This window comes from Acyrthosiphon pisum, chromosome X (assembly GCF_005508785.2).
Source record: "Acyrthosiphon pisum isolate AL4f chromosome X, pea_aphid_22Mar2018_4r6ur, whole genome shotgun sequence".
NCBI lineage: Eukaryota > Metazoa > Arthropoda > Insecta > Hemiptera > Aphididae > Acyrthosiphon > Acyrthosiphon pisum.
The window spans coordinates 102,059,771-102,078,369 of NC_042493.1; the positions used below are offsets into that span (position 1 = coordinate 102,059,771).

At 28.0% G+C, this 18,599-nt stretch overlaps 1 long non-coding RNA gene and 1 other non-coding gene across 2 annotated transcripts in view; both read right to left on the reverse strand.

Annotated features, from left to right (window-relative positions):
- Positions 1-18,599, reverse strand: part of LOC107883589 — a 95,657-nt gene that overhangs the window by 71,563 nt on the left and 5,495 nt on the right. The window lies entirely within an intron of this gene.
- TRNAM-CAU lies at positions 1,179-1,251 on the reverse strand. Its single transcript has one exon. It is a non-coding gene; the product is annotated as a tRNA-Met (tRNA).

Here is an 18,599-nt window from a genome sequence, read left to right on the forward strand (position 1 = left end):
AAAAATTATAATAATATGACTCACCTAGCATGACAGAATATTGTTTCATTATTGTGATAATAATACCAAGTATTTATCCATTCTATTCCGTGGTTATGGTTGCGGGATTTCGTGTTATTTTTTTTGAGCCGTCCACTGCGAAAATTTTACGGATTTTCCCCAAATGGAAAAATAAAATATAATATAATGTTCTGCAATTACAAACTGTGCGAAAATCATTGATAATTGGATTATTGGGCCACATTTTATCAACCTGTTTTGTGTAAAATATTTGCTTACATTTCACTACATTTTAATACTTATAACGTTTATCAACTCTTATTTTCCTGATATACATAACATTTTTACAGATTTCAAAAATATAATATAAAATTAATCAAATAACTAGTAATTTTTTTCTGATACATTAAAATACAATTATTATTTTAAATAATACAATGTGTTTTAAAAATTCAAATCTGTTTTTACCTACTTCGTATTTTTTAATTGCATGTATTTTATGTGAACTTTTTTCTTTTATTTAATTCCGATTCGTTTCATGGATCTTAATGTTCCTGCGTTTCTTATTTTAATATAAAGTTCTGATTGAACTCACAATAGAACGTTAAAAAAAAATATTATAATTTTAGGATGTGATAAATATAATTTAATTTTGAAATGCAATTGAATGAAAAAACTCGGCAGCATTTGTAGCAATGTTTTGTATTCGCTGTAAATTACTTTTTTGGCTATTTTTATCCATTTCATTTCATTTCATTGTTAATTCTATATTTTTTAATAATGGACATTTTTTTTACTTTTTAATGAGGTCGCTTCGAGTAAAGTTTCTGTGCACTGCAGTGTTAGGTATCGTAACTACCTATTATATTAAATATTATTTTATTATAATTTAATATGTCCATCAATGTGACCCATCATTTCGTCAAAATCGTGAATACAGATTACTTGCAAATTATTTCGTAGTTTGAAATTCAAAACAATATTTCTATTTGCATAACCTATCAACACGGATGTCGTCAAAATTCTAACTTTAAATGCTTATAAGTATTTTAATAAATAACATCTAAATTAAATATTATAACTTTTCAAGAGGTCCATTAAAAAATTTCAAGCTTTTCGATCCAGCGAAAAATGTTTTATCAGCATAAAAAAAATACATAAAAAATATAAAAAAATATTGCCCCAGGTGAGGATCGAACTCACGACCTTAAGATTATGAGACTTACGCGCTGCCTACTGCGCCACCGAGGCTTGTAAATGGTATATAACATTTCAGTTATTTAAACTATTTTTCGTTATAATATATTAATAGTAAAAAAAAAGTTAAAGTAAAACACAGATTTTGTATAAACAATATATATACACATAACCGTGCGCACGAAGTAGTCGTGGTAGGCACTTGACTGCTCTGCGAACTCCCCCGGCCCCCTCAATAATCAATATTATTATAATATGATAGTCAGTCATAAAATAATTTTTTACCACGGTAAATTTAGTTAAATGAGGTTACCCAGTGGCGCCGAACTATATTTTCAAGGGGGGGGGGCAAGTAAAAAGTTATACGGACCACCACCTCCGTTTACGCTTGCTTCAGTGCTGCATATGTATACATTAATAGCTTATTAGGAACATAATTCATAAGTTGTTTGCTGGGGTACCCACGGACCCCCACGACCCCACCAAAAAAAGGGGGGGCCGTCGCCCCTCTTGGGTTATAGGTTCGGCGCCACTGAAGTTACCCCATCCAAATTAGTTTTTGTGACTTAGGTGTGAATATGAATATTATGTGTGTGTGTTAATGTATTTATGTATGACCTAACCTAACCTAACCTAACCCAGTCTTGTAAAGTATTCGAATAAAAGTATATATGAATCCTTTTTTTTGTCTTCGAATACTATTTTAAATACTTTTTTTAAGAAGTATTCAAATACGTATTCTGTATACTTTTATTTGTATTTTTAATTCTTTAAACGAAATATTATATTGGCCCATGATATGATTATTTTTATAAACACCAATATGTGTTGTATCCCGTATGGCCCGTATCGGGCCCAAATCATATGTGGTCAAAATGTATAAATAACTTATGATTACGTTATATGTATAATTATTAATTAATTAATGTTAATTACCAATCATTCAAAAACTGACAAAAACTAGTCGTGAAAAAAAGTATTCTGATAGTTTTTGAATAAAATTTAAAGTATTCGAATATGTATTCTGAATATATTTTTAAGTACTATTCGAATACCTTAATTCTCATTTATTCGAATATGTATTCCGAATACAAAATAAAAGTATTCTTTACAAGACTGTGACTACCCTGCCAGAAATTCTGTGCACGCTTATGCATATTATACAATACATTAATTTTTTATTTTATCGCAAAGCGATGAGGTGTAGTTTTTATATACCTATTTGTTTTTTTACTGTGTAACATAGCTCAATATCTTTTCAGACTATAAAAGGCTTTAATTTGAAAAAAATCGGTTTTATGTCATTCACAATAATTAAAATATTACACAATTTTTGCGTTTATCGTTATTTACAATTATTACACAATCATTACACAATTTTTGCGTTATTCAAAATTCAAACGTTACCCAAGTTTTGCGTTTATCTTTATATAAAATAGTGTTCATACCTATTAAATTTAAAAATAATAACTAATGCTGGTAGGTAATGGCCGGATACGGAAGAATATAATATTAAAATCAATTGATTGCATGAAATAAATGTTTCTACGAAATTAGATAAATAAATAAATTAAATTAAATTAAATAAATAGATTTTAAAATATTTCGTTTTACGTTATTTTTCTTTCGATGATATTCTATAAACTACGTTTTGCGACATGTTTTCTTTAATGACATATAACATATTTTGTTAATTGTTAATAGTTTTGTTTTGCGGTATTTCATTCTTTTACTATCACTTTCTGTTATAATTACGTTTATAAATTTCAATTGTTTTTTTTTGTCAAATATAACATTATTATAACTTTTGCAAGCCTTGCGCCTACCTATTAACATCAAATTATATTATAACTATATTATATAGTTGGTATAACCGATATAAACTGACAAACGGTAACCAAACTATAATACCTGTCGTCTGCAGTACACGCCTGTTGAACAATAATTAAACTTTTGTTAATTAATCAAAAGTCGCTTCATAATTGTTTCATAATTAGGTAATAATAACATAATTTAATGTTGGTATATTGTATAATATTATAGTACAAAATACAAATACCTACATAACGACGATGAAACGCAACAATAACCGAGAAATCCGATACACTATTACGATATTCCGCACCTTTACTATTATATCGAAACGTTTAACACTTTAACGTATTATCAAACTGGAAATAATACAATATTGTTATAATTAATGTCTATTAAAATATCATAATAGGATAGATAGATATACCTAGGCATAGGAATTGTTTAAATTATTATCGGAAGCGGCGCATGAACATTTTATCCACAAGGGCGATATTAATACCTAATAGTCGATTGATAATTTTTATATTAATTATTAAGTATAGATATATTCAAATTATATTATCTGGATTACGTTTTACAATATTAATTTAGCTTCCAATAATAAATATTCCATGCACAAAATTAATTAATAATATTATCTTTCCAGTTCCCCTATATGAGACTATGTATACAATATATTATACAACAATAATTGTTGTAAATAATTATTATTGTATTATACGGCGTGCATTCACAGTAATATAATTGGTTATAACGGTTTTGGCATACATTGAGGAGGCTACTTGTACCTATTCCCCTCTAGACACATTGCCTCGAATTGCGAATCCCCTAGTCATCTATACCTACTCTTAAAAACGATATTTTCTCTTTCAAAATCTATCGAAAAACAAAATTTGTCAAATACCTATTAGAAATCACAACAATTCAATAACGACAATGGGTACGATTAATAAAGATATCTATTATTATAAAATTTTAATCAGGGCCGTCCTTTGAGGGGGTTGAGTGGGGGTGTCTAACCCTCCCGCTCAAGATTTTTTTAATATTTAGTCGGCAAATTTGACACTTGATAAAAGTTGTCGGCAATTTGGCATCGTCAGTATTTTAATTGTATTTTTATTATTTTCAAAATATATTTGTATATATCAATCATATTTCTATAAAAGATAAAACTATAAGACGACGACGACGTCGACTGCACTTCGATTACACCGAATTCTAAAAGTAGACGTGTTTATCTACTATCAGTGTATTGCGCGTTTGTATAACACTTAAGTATGAAAACTGTTACCCGTAGCCCGTATGTATTGACTTATTCTTGGTATTATAAAATATAATTTTATTATTCTTGCAATTTGTTGCACTTTTGCAGTCGATAGTTATCAGTTGTCGTCTATTCGACCATTCATCGAGGTTAGTGGTAACATCGTGTTCTGTAGCCACCCACCAGAAATAAACTGTTTAGTTATTATTCATATAATTTTGCGTTTTGCATTTTAGTCCCGACTTTTTTACCATTATGTATATTTTTTTTATGTACATTTTCGTTTGCCGAATTTTTTTCGAAATTTATATTTATTTATTTAAATAAATAATCATGAATTTTGACAATAAAAATAAAACAATTTCGGCAAACGAAAGCGGATTAAATTAGAGTGCTTGGAATGTGGCAAAACATTTGACAATGATTACAAACAAAAACATGAAAAAAATATACATAATGGTAAAAAAGTCGGGACTAACATTTTGGTGCTCCTAAAAACGTACCCGAAGCTTCTAAATCAAATTCAAACTAGTAAGTAAAATATTGTTACTTAAAATAAATAATACTAATTATCAGTATTATGTTATTAACAATTAGTATATTGTATTAATATTTATGTAAGTAGATATAAGTAGGTACTAAGGTACTAATTAATTTTTTTATGTTCTCATTTATTTAATTCAAAATACTCAGAGACCACTGGAAAAAAGTTGTTTTAAAAATATTAATTTGAACCATTTTCCACCAAAGGTATTTAAAAATTTATCAGTAGGTATGAAATTCTTAGCTGTAAAATTATCACAAATTATTTTATGAGGTACTGTGACTAATATATTTTTACAATTGTATATTTGTATCTTTCTACTAATTATGATAATTATAATTTTCCTAAGATATATTATATATTATGTAATAAAATCTGTAAATTGGCCTTGACTGCACCAGTAAGTGTCGCAACGATGAACGAATGAAAGATCATTTAGCAAACTCCGACTAATAAAAAATAATTTAAGATAATCTATAGGTGATGATAGATTGAATTCACATTTCACTTATAATTTTAAGCGTTGAAAATAAGATGTGATTGTGAATGTGGAAACTGTAAAATTATAATAAATTGTTACCTAATATTTTTATTTTTACATAAGCAACTAAAAAAGCAAAGATATATTTTTTTTTTGTTTATTTGTCTTAACCATTGGCAATTATTTTTTGTGAGGGGAATTACGATTAGTTGAGGGACACATTACACGTGTGTATGTGGGTCGGGAATCGGGATTTGTTGAAGAAACCCGGATGGTCATAAATGAATGGTATAAATTAAATAATAATATAAATATAAATGTAATATATTAGAAAACGTATTCGAGCGAAGCGATAAAAAAATTTTTTGGTCGGCAAATTATTAGATCTACCACCCCCCATATGAATTGTCGGGACGGCCCTGATTTTAATTGATAATAACTTATTTGTCGATTACGCGCAACGCAATTAATTAGCTGTCATGTACATCTTGCTGAACGCCTCCCAAACTATTTTGTTCTCAAAAGTTACCGAGCGATTATCGGTCAGCCTGGGGCGGCGCCGCAACGACGTTCGTCGACGTTTGCCGACGATGGCTATGACGTGCAGTCTCTCTACGGAGGGCCGCGCATGCGCTTTTCGTATTATTTTATGTGCGCAATAATGTAATATTATTGTGTGTGTGTGTGTGTATTAATAAACTTGTGTACACATTTTACGCGTTGGAGATGGCGGCGGCTAAGCTATATTGAACATTTTATTTCCATATTACATTGCGCGCGCAGCACAGTGCCGCCGTAGGTGTCTTGTGGTCACCGTGGTCTTGATTAATGACCGAGATTGGGTACATTCAGTAATCCCTAACATAAAAACACCATAAACGTACATCCGTAATCCCTTCCATAAAAACACTATAAGCGCACATTTCATAAACATACGTTTAACGGATAGCACACGATTGCGAACTGTCCTTATCGGCGGCACCTTTTCGATTGCCAACGTTTTTACCTGCTAATTTTGCCATTAACTGTTACCAATCACGACTATTATTAATTACATAATTTTACAAGCACCTTTAAATATCTACACGCGCAATAACTTAAAAAATACAATTTTCCGTCGACCGTTTTAAAAATTTAACTATTTTTGAAAATATATTAAATATTCGTCGTCGTGACGTGCAGTGTCTACAGAGTACCGCGCATGCGCTATTCGTGTTATTTTACTTGTGTAATAATATATTCTGTGTGTATGTGTGTGTGTGTGTGTGTGTGTGTGTTAATTTGTGTACACAATTTACGCGCTGGAGACGGCGACGGAGTCTCCTAAGCTATATTAAACATTTTATCGTCATATTATTAACATTGTATCCGCCTGTTGCGCGAGCAGCACAGTGCCACCGTAGTTATCTTGTGGTACCTATGGTCACCACGGTCTTTATTAATGACCGAGATTGGATACATTCCTATTGGTCCCTTACATAAAAACACTATTAGCATACATTTTATAAACATACGTATACAACTGTTTCAAAAATGCAATTATTTTTAAAAATATATTAACTATTTGTCAATACCCATATATTTTTTAATATTTTTTCCATGCACTTATTTCTAGTTAATTTTATGTTCCCAAAAATTGGCATATTATTATTAATTCACTTGGTTTGTTCAAACTCTGAAAAGATTTATCAACTTTCGTTGATATACTGAAACTACAATGTTTATTTGAACATTTCGTTATTCCGTCTCTGGGGGGTCTTACAAATTAATATTTATAACTATTTAATAATATATTACATAATTTCTGCGTTCACATGCTAAACGTTATTCACTATAATAATACACTATAATCGCTTTCCACCAAAACAACTTAATCTGATGACGGACTTATATCCAAAAATTACGACTATTAGGCAATATTCATAATTATTTACAGCGGACTATAAATTGGCTCAGTAAACCGCGATATCTTATTCAATATCTTTATCGCTGTCTAAGCAGTATTATATACAACATTAAAATGCAAAATAAAAATTAACAAAAAAAGTTGCTCGTTTGAAAACGTAAATTAATAAATAATAAAGATATAAAATATAATTTCTTTGAACTGCCGTTAATCGTTCGTAATCGAGTTACTACGAAAAAACTATCGCAATCGTAAAATCGCATTTTATTTATATCCCTAAGTGTCTATAATTTAAAAATTAAAAACCAACGATGGTTTACAATATTTAAATAATGTTAATCATGCGATGTATTCGCTCTTAAATTCAACCACCACTGGCTGACCCACAAAATAATATCCGAAAATATTTGCGTCAAAAGTATTTTATCCGAAACAATATTACCTATAACCAATTAGATACAAAAATAAAATGCAAGAAAAATATTTTATTCGAATACACTTGCAACGAGTTATTTTTACTTTTGAATAAAATATTTTCGCTAAGATGATTTTTCGATGAAATGCGTTTCCAATGAAATATTTTCTAATGTTTAACTTTTGATGTACATATTATATTAATCGGACGAAATACGGTTCTGGTATATTATTTTTCGTGTTAAATACGGTTCGGACAAATATTTTCGGATATTTTAGGAATCTCTATAAAGTTTTCAATAATTATTATGTTAAATATACAAGAAATTTACCCACTCAACTTTTATTGTGTTTGGCGAAAATATTGTTGAACAAATTTCACAAATTTCTGGGACTGGATTTTATAGTTTAACGGAAATTTTTAAAAACAAAATTATTTGAATAACAAGAACATTTTGTAAATTAATAATATTAAAAATAATAAATTAATATTTCAATGTGATTTTCTTTATTATTGTGATAATTCCGTTAGAGGAAAATTTATTTTAGGTAATATTAAAGTACTGATTGTTTTAATGCAATTTTTGTTTTATTAACATAATGTCAATGTAATATTTGTCGTTTCCCTCATATATTCATGATACACATACCTACATGAAACGTAGGTATATTTACGTAAAGTCGGGGCTTATAATTTTTTAGTTATCTTAAGCCGGGATTACACTGGTTCGTCATCGGTCGATCGACAATAATACTTTCGTTGTATGATTACTGACTTAACCTAACCGACAAACAATCACGATCCACTGCAAAAGGTGTCGATCAACCGATTTCTAACAAGTGTAATACTGTAATACCGTGACTTTAGAGTATAATATCTATAACAAAAATTAAGAAGGATAATATTTTTGAAGGTTTGATATTATATCGGTTTCATGTTTTATTATCATTTGAATCAATTATGTTCGAATTTAAAAATAAAAATACATTTTTGTACATTTAAATGGATATCAAATTGTTTTGAGGCAATATTTAGACAAATCGATTAGTCGCATGTTATACACTCGGGAATATTTTTCTTTATAATTTGTATGACTGATGATTTCATTCGTGGATAAAACAATAAAAAAATATTTTTTCTAAAATGCGTTTTGTCCATGTTCCGAGTGGGACGGAGATAAAATAAATAACAGTGTGCTGACGACATCCTTTTAACATATTTAACATTTTATGCATTTTTCGATGTTTTTTTTACGCCATTTTTTCCAACATTTTAATTAATGTATACATTTTTAAATATTGGTGTGTAGACATACAATATAATAGTCGGTTGGCCAGATAATGACAGACGTGAATATTATTTTAGTGGGTAACAATTTAATCCACGGTAACAGTGTAACTATAATAACAGTCGTCGACAGCCGTTCTCGCATATACAAATAATAATCTAATTAACTAGAGGCGATAACAATACGTTTTCCGTTTTAATTTCTCATGACGAAAAATAATCTACGACGAGCAAGAAAAGAAATATGTCTGTTATTTTGTTGAAAAAAATTAATACGAGCAGCGTATGTAATACGAGTCTACATATTATATAATATGACGCGAGCCGCGGTTTGGTCACCCCTGGTATATGTTGTTTAACCTTGATGGTTACGAACGTTTTCGGTCGAACGTGTTTATTTCGAATTCGGTGAGCAGCGGGTGTACAATAATACTCAAAACATGTGTTGTGTGCATAGCACATGATATAATATAATATGTACTATAATATTATATCTCCGAACTACAATGAGACCCATTGCTGGATTAAAAAGCCGTACAATAGTAAATTATAATACGAACGTTGTAAGCATAATATGTTTATAATATTCCACAACGGTACGTGTCGTCCATTTTTTTTCCAATTCTTCGACGCGATAGAAAAATATTTGTGATTAATGACTTGGTTGGTGCCTACCGGAGGACCGGGAACGCGTTTTTTTTCTCTTCAATGCGTTTCCCGGCGCGCACGCGCATGCGACGTGTCCCGCGACGTTAAAAATAATATTATTATTATCGTCGGAACTATGTGCAACAAAAACTGAATATATTATCGTATACGACATTCCTCGTTTACAATAAAGTTACCGCCAGTCGACCGGTAACAAGTATATAACAGGTAGGACGTAGGTATACCAACCAATGTCATAATAACATTCATCTACACCTGCCTACGTTTTATACCGATGAGTATACACTTTTGGGCGTCATATACGGATCACTGTGATATAATATGATACACATGTGATAGTTAACATGATATTGTAGTTTCGCGCCCGTACGGTATTTTGTATACAGAGTGATTCACCAAGCACGGTCACTCTCGTCTTTTTTGTTCTTTTAATAATTATAATTTATTTGAATTTTTGAAATTTTTGAAATGTAAACATAGCTACTTAGGTACTCAAAAACGCTTTTTTTAATTCTTGATTTCTTTCGTATTACCTATTTAATAGGAGTGTCCTGTGGCGATACAAACTTTACAAACCCATTACTAAAATTATTATTTAATAGATATTTTATTTTGAAAATGTTGATGGACCTACCTTGATTCCAAATTCGAACGAGAATTATTATTAAAATGTTTGTACTGAGGATAATAGTCCTTGTTGTTGAATGGTTAAATGGTTTTACACAAATATAAAATAGGCGTAACTGTAGTTTAATATAATTATTAAAGGTACTTGGACCATTTTTACAAATTATTAATTTAGGTAGATTAATATTAATGACTAATATTTTAGAATGGCTATAGCCCCCATATTGTATAAATTCATTACCATTATATCACCATAATATCATATACTATCATTAGAACACAAAGTTGATGAACTCAACATCCAAAAACTACCTGTAGGAATTCTTCTTCTTTCAGATAAAAAAACAATTATCAAAATCCGACAATTTTACAAGACCTTGTAAAGTCATTGTTTTCAGTATAATAAACCGTATCAACCAAGGCTGGGCAAGTTGATGATTTTTTTTAACTCAGGTAAGTTAAGTTAATATGCACAAATAACAAAAAGTTAAAAATAAATTTAACTTTAGGGTAAAAAAGTTAAGTTAAAAGTTACTTCACACTTTTTGTAAACATTTTATTAAGTTATAAAAAGTTAATATGTGTTTATGCAACACTGGTGTATTATTTTTTTCCAACCCGAAACTAAATTTATTATAGGTTATAATTAGTGTTTATACTTTATACAGTATTTCCATATAAGTTAGATTCGAATGATATAAATGTTTAACTTAAAACAATTCACGGTAAATATATTTGACATGAAAATAATAAATACTCAAATAGTGAAATATAATCAAATTAAAAACAAAATAAATTAACTTGCCTTACTTTTTAAATGAAAAATTAATTCGTTAATTTAAGTTAATTAAAAAGCACATTAGGTAAGTTTACAGTGAAATTAATGAAAAGCCAAAAGTAACTAGTTAAGAGGATGTCAGTGCACTATTCGTTTTCTCTCTCTGGCCCACGCGCAACATAGACAAAACGCATTTACGCAAAATCATTTTTTCTATGCGTTTAAGTAATCTTAGAGTAAAGTAACCAATTACAAAAAAGATAGGGATTAATACTTTTGAGAGAATGACATATCGATTTGTCTAAATATTGTCTCAAATCAATTTAAACATCATTTAAATTTACAAATTTTTTTTAATTTATTTTGAAAGTGGAATACAAAGTCAAATAATAATAAAATATAAAATCGATATGTTATTCCTTCAAAAATATTATTCTCTATCTTTTTTGTAATAGGTGACTTTACATTAAGATTACTTAAACGCATAGAAAAAATGATTTTGCATAAACGCGTTTTGTCTATGTCGCGCGTGGGTCAGAGAGAGAAAACGAATAGTGCGCTGACATCCTCTTAAGTTATAAAGTTAAATTAAAATTAACGCCCTCCTCCCCTTAAATAAATATATAGCGGGTAGTAGATTTGCGGAAAGACATTATGATTAATGTGGCAACTATGATCAAAAATTTGGAAAATTTGCACTCATCGGTCGCCTAAATCGGTCCCGTGACATTATTTAAATTATTATGTAATAATACGTGAACTGGTTTTGTCATCGGATAGAATATAACATTGCCAGCGGAGTGAGAGCCCTTTAAACCGATTGTTTTGCTATAATTAATTGTATAATGTATAATGTATATAATGTATATAATAACAAAATAATATGTTATGACAATGATATTGTTAATATTTTAATTATTATGAATTTTTTTTTGAGGCGTGATTAGTCTATTTTTCTTTTAACCATAAACAACCCGTTGTCAGCCTGTAATATAAAATCGGCCGTTTGAAATAATAATATGTAACTATAATTATAAAACTAATTACATTAATATTTTTAACGGTTCGATACGACCGAAATCGAAAAATAAAATGTATGATCGTTTCCATACGAACACATTATATTTTGTTTTGTAAAAATAATCTTTTTAATTCTTTAAGTGTAATTTATAACGTTTTTGGTTTATCGCAGTTATTTTTCGTCAGATTAAAATAATAATAATTAACAAACTATATAACACTATATTATTTGCATGACGATTGACCTACATACTGATATAATAATAAAATGATTTAATTCTGTATCGATTTCCATAAAATATTATAATGAGGTCGATTAATAATTATACTATAAAAAACCAACAACGAATATTATAGAGTTTATCTGAATAGTGAATAACAATAATGTTATAACAGTCTGACTAACCAATAATGCTATAACAACACATATTCTGCCCGGCAATAAAAAAAAAATGAATTATTTCATGTTTTATCAATACTTTATATTGTTTCGAATATTTAATGCAGTTTTATAACATTCCTTATGATAAGTGTTTGAAAATTTCATAAAATTTAAAAAAAATTAAATATTTCAGTATTTTAATAGATTTTGTTTTATTTTTAAATAAGTTTTATATTTACATATAATGGTCATAAATTACCTTTTATAATTGTATGGTACTTAAATGTATATCTAACCTTTGGTATTATACAATTAAAATGGTATTCAAAATTACATGTATATTGTATACCTAATGAATTCTTACATTATAATTATTTAGAGCACTGAATATCATGTTAAAAAATTAAATAGATTGACGTGTTTTTATTTGTGTTAAAAAAATTTCAATGTTTCAGGTTTTTGTGAAATATTCCCGCATATAGTGAAATATTTCATACTTCAAACATTACTTATAATTAAAGACTGGATTTAGCATGAAATACATGTTGCCATTTTCAACAATATATACATTTAGTCAATGAGTGTCAATAAATCATTACTTGATTGGTTAAATATCAAAATTTTATTCTGCATATTTTTGCATATTCCGATGTTAGTGCATGGTTTGCATATTTGTGCATACATTTATACCTAATTACCCTTTATGGTTCAGAAAGGTGTTTAGCAAAAAAAAAAAGATCATAAATAGACAGATACATATCAAATATTTTACGATTCAAAGAATTACATTTGTCGTACTTCCTAAAATGTTATTTACTTGGTTTGTCACCTATTAACAAATTACATTTTTGCACCACACAACATTATCTGAATATCTTTGCTATAATATATTTTATATTATACATTTTATTTTTTGTTTATAATAATTTTGATAATATTAATAAATATTAACGCTGCAAAATTTAAATTTAATCTTGCATGTTTTGTATTTTTTTCTTGAATTTTTGCATGCATATTTTACAATTTAAAATTGCATATAAATCTGGTCTTTACTCATTATATTTTTGTATAATTATACTATAGATTGGATAGAAATATATTAACGACGACATATTTTTGTCGTAAGTTCGGCAATATTTCGGGAAATTATTTCAAACGTTGGAAACTTCAAAACTACGTTTTTATTCAGCTTCAATGCCTACCCATTCAGTATATTTAAATACTTAAAAGTAATAAATATGTAAATCCCATCACGTAATTTCCCGAGATGATTGCATCAACGATGATCGATGGCCGTAATGTCGTTGCGCACTTTTTACCTTTTTTTTTATTAAATAAACCGAGCGATTTTAAATTTCGCCCAATAAGGACAGGTAGTAAAATGTTTAAAGTAAAATGCTCCCAGTCATAGCCACAAATAAGGGGGATGTTGGGAGGCTTAATCCCCCCCAGAATTTCTATAGCCCACCCAAAGAACTAATTATTTCACTTTTATAGTTTAAAAGGACCATAAGAGTATCAAGTATAGACCTGAGGTACAGCGCCCCCCCCCCTCCCCAAAAAATTTCACTATTTATGGCTATACTTCCATCATTATTTTTTATATTTCTAAAATGGGTATAGTAAATTGCACCCGTCATTGGCGTCCGCAGGGTTTAGGTTTTGACTCCTGGAATTACTTCCTTTTACAAAAAAATCTTATTTACCACCATTTCAATACACAGAGTCGATTAATTGTCGGTATATTGATATAAAAAAAAAAATGTTAAATATGACAAAGACGTTGATAATCATAGTTTAAGTTTTTTTTTTGCTGATTTAGAAAATATTCCTAAACATCTGCCATAACCGTCGTATGGTGTATTATCATATAACATCGATTATTACCACGTTCATAACGACCCAAATAGGCTCTATAGATGACCAGGTGTCCAGATTAAACACTTGAGTGTTCTCCACAAAGTTAAAATCTCGACAAAATACGTAAAAATCACGAAAATGAACAAATTATTTTGAGTAGGAAAGTTAAAGAAACATTTTTCTTTTTAAATTTAAGATTTTTAAATGTAATACAAGATTGCTTAAAATAATATCTATTTTTATCAAAAAAAAAAGTCAAATTAAATTTTTATGAGCATTTGAAGATCAAATTTTTACAACATTGGGTATTTACTCAATTTTAAATCTAGCGATTTTCTTATTTTGTTGTAACTTGTAATTCAAAAACGAATAAACGTAGACACTTAAGATTGATATTATATATGTTTATTTTATCAATTCCTATACTTGATAAAAATTTCAAAATATTTTGATTTGTTTTGAACTGTTGACGGACAGTTAAAGATTTAATTTTTTTTTTTTGTTTTGTTTTTCTATAAATATCGATAAAATCGTATTTGTTGGGCCAAAGGGCGTCAGAAATTAATTCATAAGGCTCCTGATAAATTTCTTAAATAGCAATTGAAAAATATTAAAAATACATAGGCACAATTTTATTTAGAAGCATTTAAATTTCGAAATTTGACAAAAAGTATCAAATTTAAAATTTAATAATTATTATGTAGTTAAAAATATAAAATGTTCAACTTTTATAGCTAAGGATTGAAAATTTAAAAAAAAAAGTTCACGTAAGTTGGTTATATATAAATTGCTTTATTCACAATAATATCATCGAGTATATTTAGTAATATCATTGGTCGACTGACTGCCTTTGCTCAGAATCGTTTTTCTTATTAGTGATAATATTATATCATTGAATTCAAATTTAACAACATAATATTCTATAACAGTGACCTATTTGAATGTACTCTAAGGATTCACTTATTCGTATCTATCTTCAATTTTACCAAATTTGTCTGTCATGAAATTTACTGACTAATTTAAATATGTATTTCCTAAGATAAAAATATGTATTCCATTTATAAATGTAATAAATATACCTATAATAAGTGGATTTATTTTGTTATTAGTATTTACTATTTTTTAATCAAATATTTGAGTTATAATATAATAATTAATTATTATATATTATATATTATTATTATATATTAATTAAATATTATAGCAAATTGGAGTTAGACATTTTTTTATTATATAAGTTGCAATTACGAAAGAAAAATGAAAAGTGGGTTTAATACACGAACTCTCAAAATGCCTATATATATGTCTGCCACTGTCTACATTACATAAGTGGAAATTCATTAAAATGTCAGGGTAGGAGGGCGCTAACATTTTATACATCAATGTGACAATGGTACCACACAACGGAAATAGCTTTATATATTTATTTTTTTGGGAGGGGGCTAAGTCTCCCCTTCCTCTATTTCCACAAATACTACAGTAAAAATTAAAAGGGCCTCTAAAATATTTTTGAACTGGTACCACAAAATTGTAATTGTAGCACTGTCCTCTGGTTAGTACTAAATGGTTACCACAAAAATAATAATTCTGCTGAGCGTAATTTATTATAGCTACATACAAAATGTGTGTACAAATTACATATAATATTACATTTAATGTATTCCCGAAATGTATTGGGTGCAATTTACAATTTTTTCTTTTAACTGGATGCAATTTTGATTTGTTCGTAAAATCACAACACGATTGCGCACAACAAATATTTTGTATTTTTGGTCGAAAAAGAATTCACGATATTGTCCTATGTCTTTGATGACAATTAATTTTTTTTCAACATTATTCAAAGTCATTATTTACTGAACAATACATTTATTAAAGACATATCGTTGTAATTTTCCATTTTTGTTTTATATTTATGAATGACACTTATACATTTGAAATACGTAGTGATGAATACAGCAGCCTCAAATTGCCAATTTTAAGTTTTTTTTTATTACAATGCATATAGTAATATGACGTATAAATTTAAATTCTTTGACGTTTCGCCTTATCGACTGATTCGGTTAATGGATTGCTATTATACTGAGTTAATCCAATAAGCGAAGACTACTTTAATACGATTCAAGTGGTGGGATGGTCAGACCAGGGCCCTCCCCTGGTTGCACCACTGCTGCTAACACTTCAAAATATATAATTATGTCATTTGATACCTTTAAAGTACGTTTATCGAAGCATGGGCGGTTAATGTGTCACATATTATAAAATGTATTTGGTTAGTTACAGTACCATAATTTTACCAATAAAATCAGAGAATCGTTCAGATACACATAAACTGTAACATACCTAATATTATAATATTATTATATATTTTTTTTTTTTTTTTGGTAGGGGGCAATTATTTTTAAAGACAATATTAAATACGCGTTTATAGAAAATCAGTTTTATTACTTATTATTATAGTTCAAATGGAAACTTTATATAATGCATTATATTTATAATAATGTACTAGGAGTGTGCGTATTATAAAACATATGGTTAGTATGTCTATGGTTTTTTTTACTTTCAGTGACGCACATCGCAGACCAATTTCTTAATTTCTTTTGTATCGCATAGAATTAGGTACATAGAATTTTAAATTTGCTAGTTTTTGAAAATAAGTGTTAATGGGAATAGATGCATATTATGAAAACAAAAAAACCGTGAATAAACGCATGTTACGATTAAACAAATAATTAAGAAATCAATTTTGAATAGAACAGACTATTAATAAATTGATAAATTGCAATTTGAACCCATTACTTCTTTAGTCACTACTTCTGACTTTTCATGGAAAAAAATACAAGATACATTTGGGTACAATAAAATTAACGATAATGCGTTGAACATAATAATATATTATATCGTTACGTATACCTATTGATTTATTTATTTACGGAGATAAAAAATGCCATTTACAAAAAATTGTGTATACATTTAACAGTTGTAGGTACAATATGATTAATGAATTATAAATATATGGTGTACAGTACCTAGAGCTGTTATCTTTAATAATGAAAATTAATTTTTTCATTGAAATTTTTCAATTTATTTTTAACACGACATAGATACACCTTACACGAATACCAGTAGAGGTAGGCATAGACCGTAGTCACGATTCCAACTTTGTCATAATATGTAAATTTATAGATTACCTATAATGGAAATAATTGTTAGCATGACATATTATCATGTTGCTGTTGAATTTATTGAGTAATTTTAATGTCTAATATTTTTTTAAGAAAAATACATTTTTTTTCTCTTTTGTTTTTCTGGCTGATTTTATAATCATTTATAATCATATATAATTTTATATAATTTATAATCATTTTATAATAAAAGGCTATAGTCTATTTTACTATTGAGTAGTTTGAATACAAATTTGAACTTAAGATATTTCTTATGGTTTCATACGAAAGTCATATTAAAAATGTCTTTATATAATAATATATAGATTTACTATACCATAAATACTGTTTCACGTGCTATTATCCACTAAGTTGCAAAAAATAGCAAACCACGGAAATAAATATTTTTGATTTTTAAAGATTTAAGATTTACTATTAATTGTTTCGTCCCTCTGATCTACGCACAACACCATTCAGTACCTAATATCAAACTTTAATTTAAGAACATTGTTTGTGTCCCTACGTTGGTCCCTATTTTATCATATTTTAATTTGAATGTAAGTTATGAGAATGTAAGTTATTACAATTTATAAATGCTTATAAATCTTATACAAATTAAAATGCCATAAAATTACCTACACGAGGACACAGATGATGTTCTTAGCTTAAAGTTTGGTAATATAGGTGAATATACACTCTTTATAAGCAACACCTTTAGTAGGTTCAACTAGTTAAAATGTTAAGCTGTTGAATGTATTACCAGTCGAGATTTTATATAAAAAGGTAACTATTTTAAATATGATAAAAAAATTATGAATCTTTTTTTTTATGTGAAAAATATAAGAAACAAAGAGAATTGAGAGTTTTTGATGTCAAAATAATTTATTACAAAAAATCCTTTGGTCAAAAATTCATCGACTGTTTAGATCCCAATTATTTTGATTCAATGTAATTAAATATTAAAGAAAAACGAATATTCTCCTCAATTGATAATATTAGAATTACGTGCATAAAACAACAATTTAACTCATGGTTATTTTCACTTATAGTTTAAAAAGGAATAAAATTATAAATTTAAGTATGGAATATTGAAGAAGATTTTGAATGTAACTTATGGAATTTTATTGTATTACCCTGTCTTGTTAATCTATGTTATTTCATTGAAATGAGTTAGTGTTATTTTTAGTATTTAA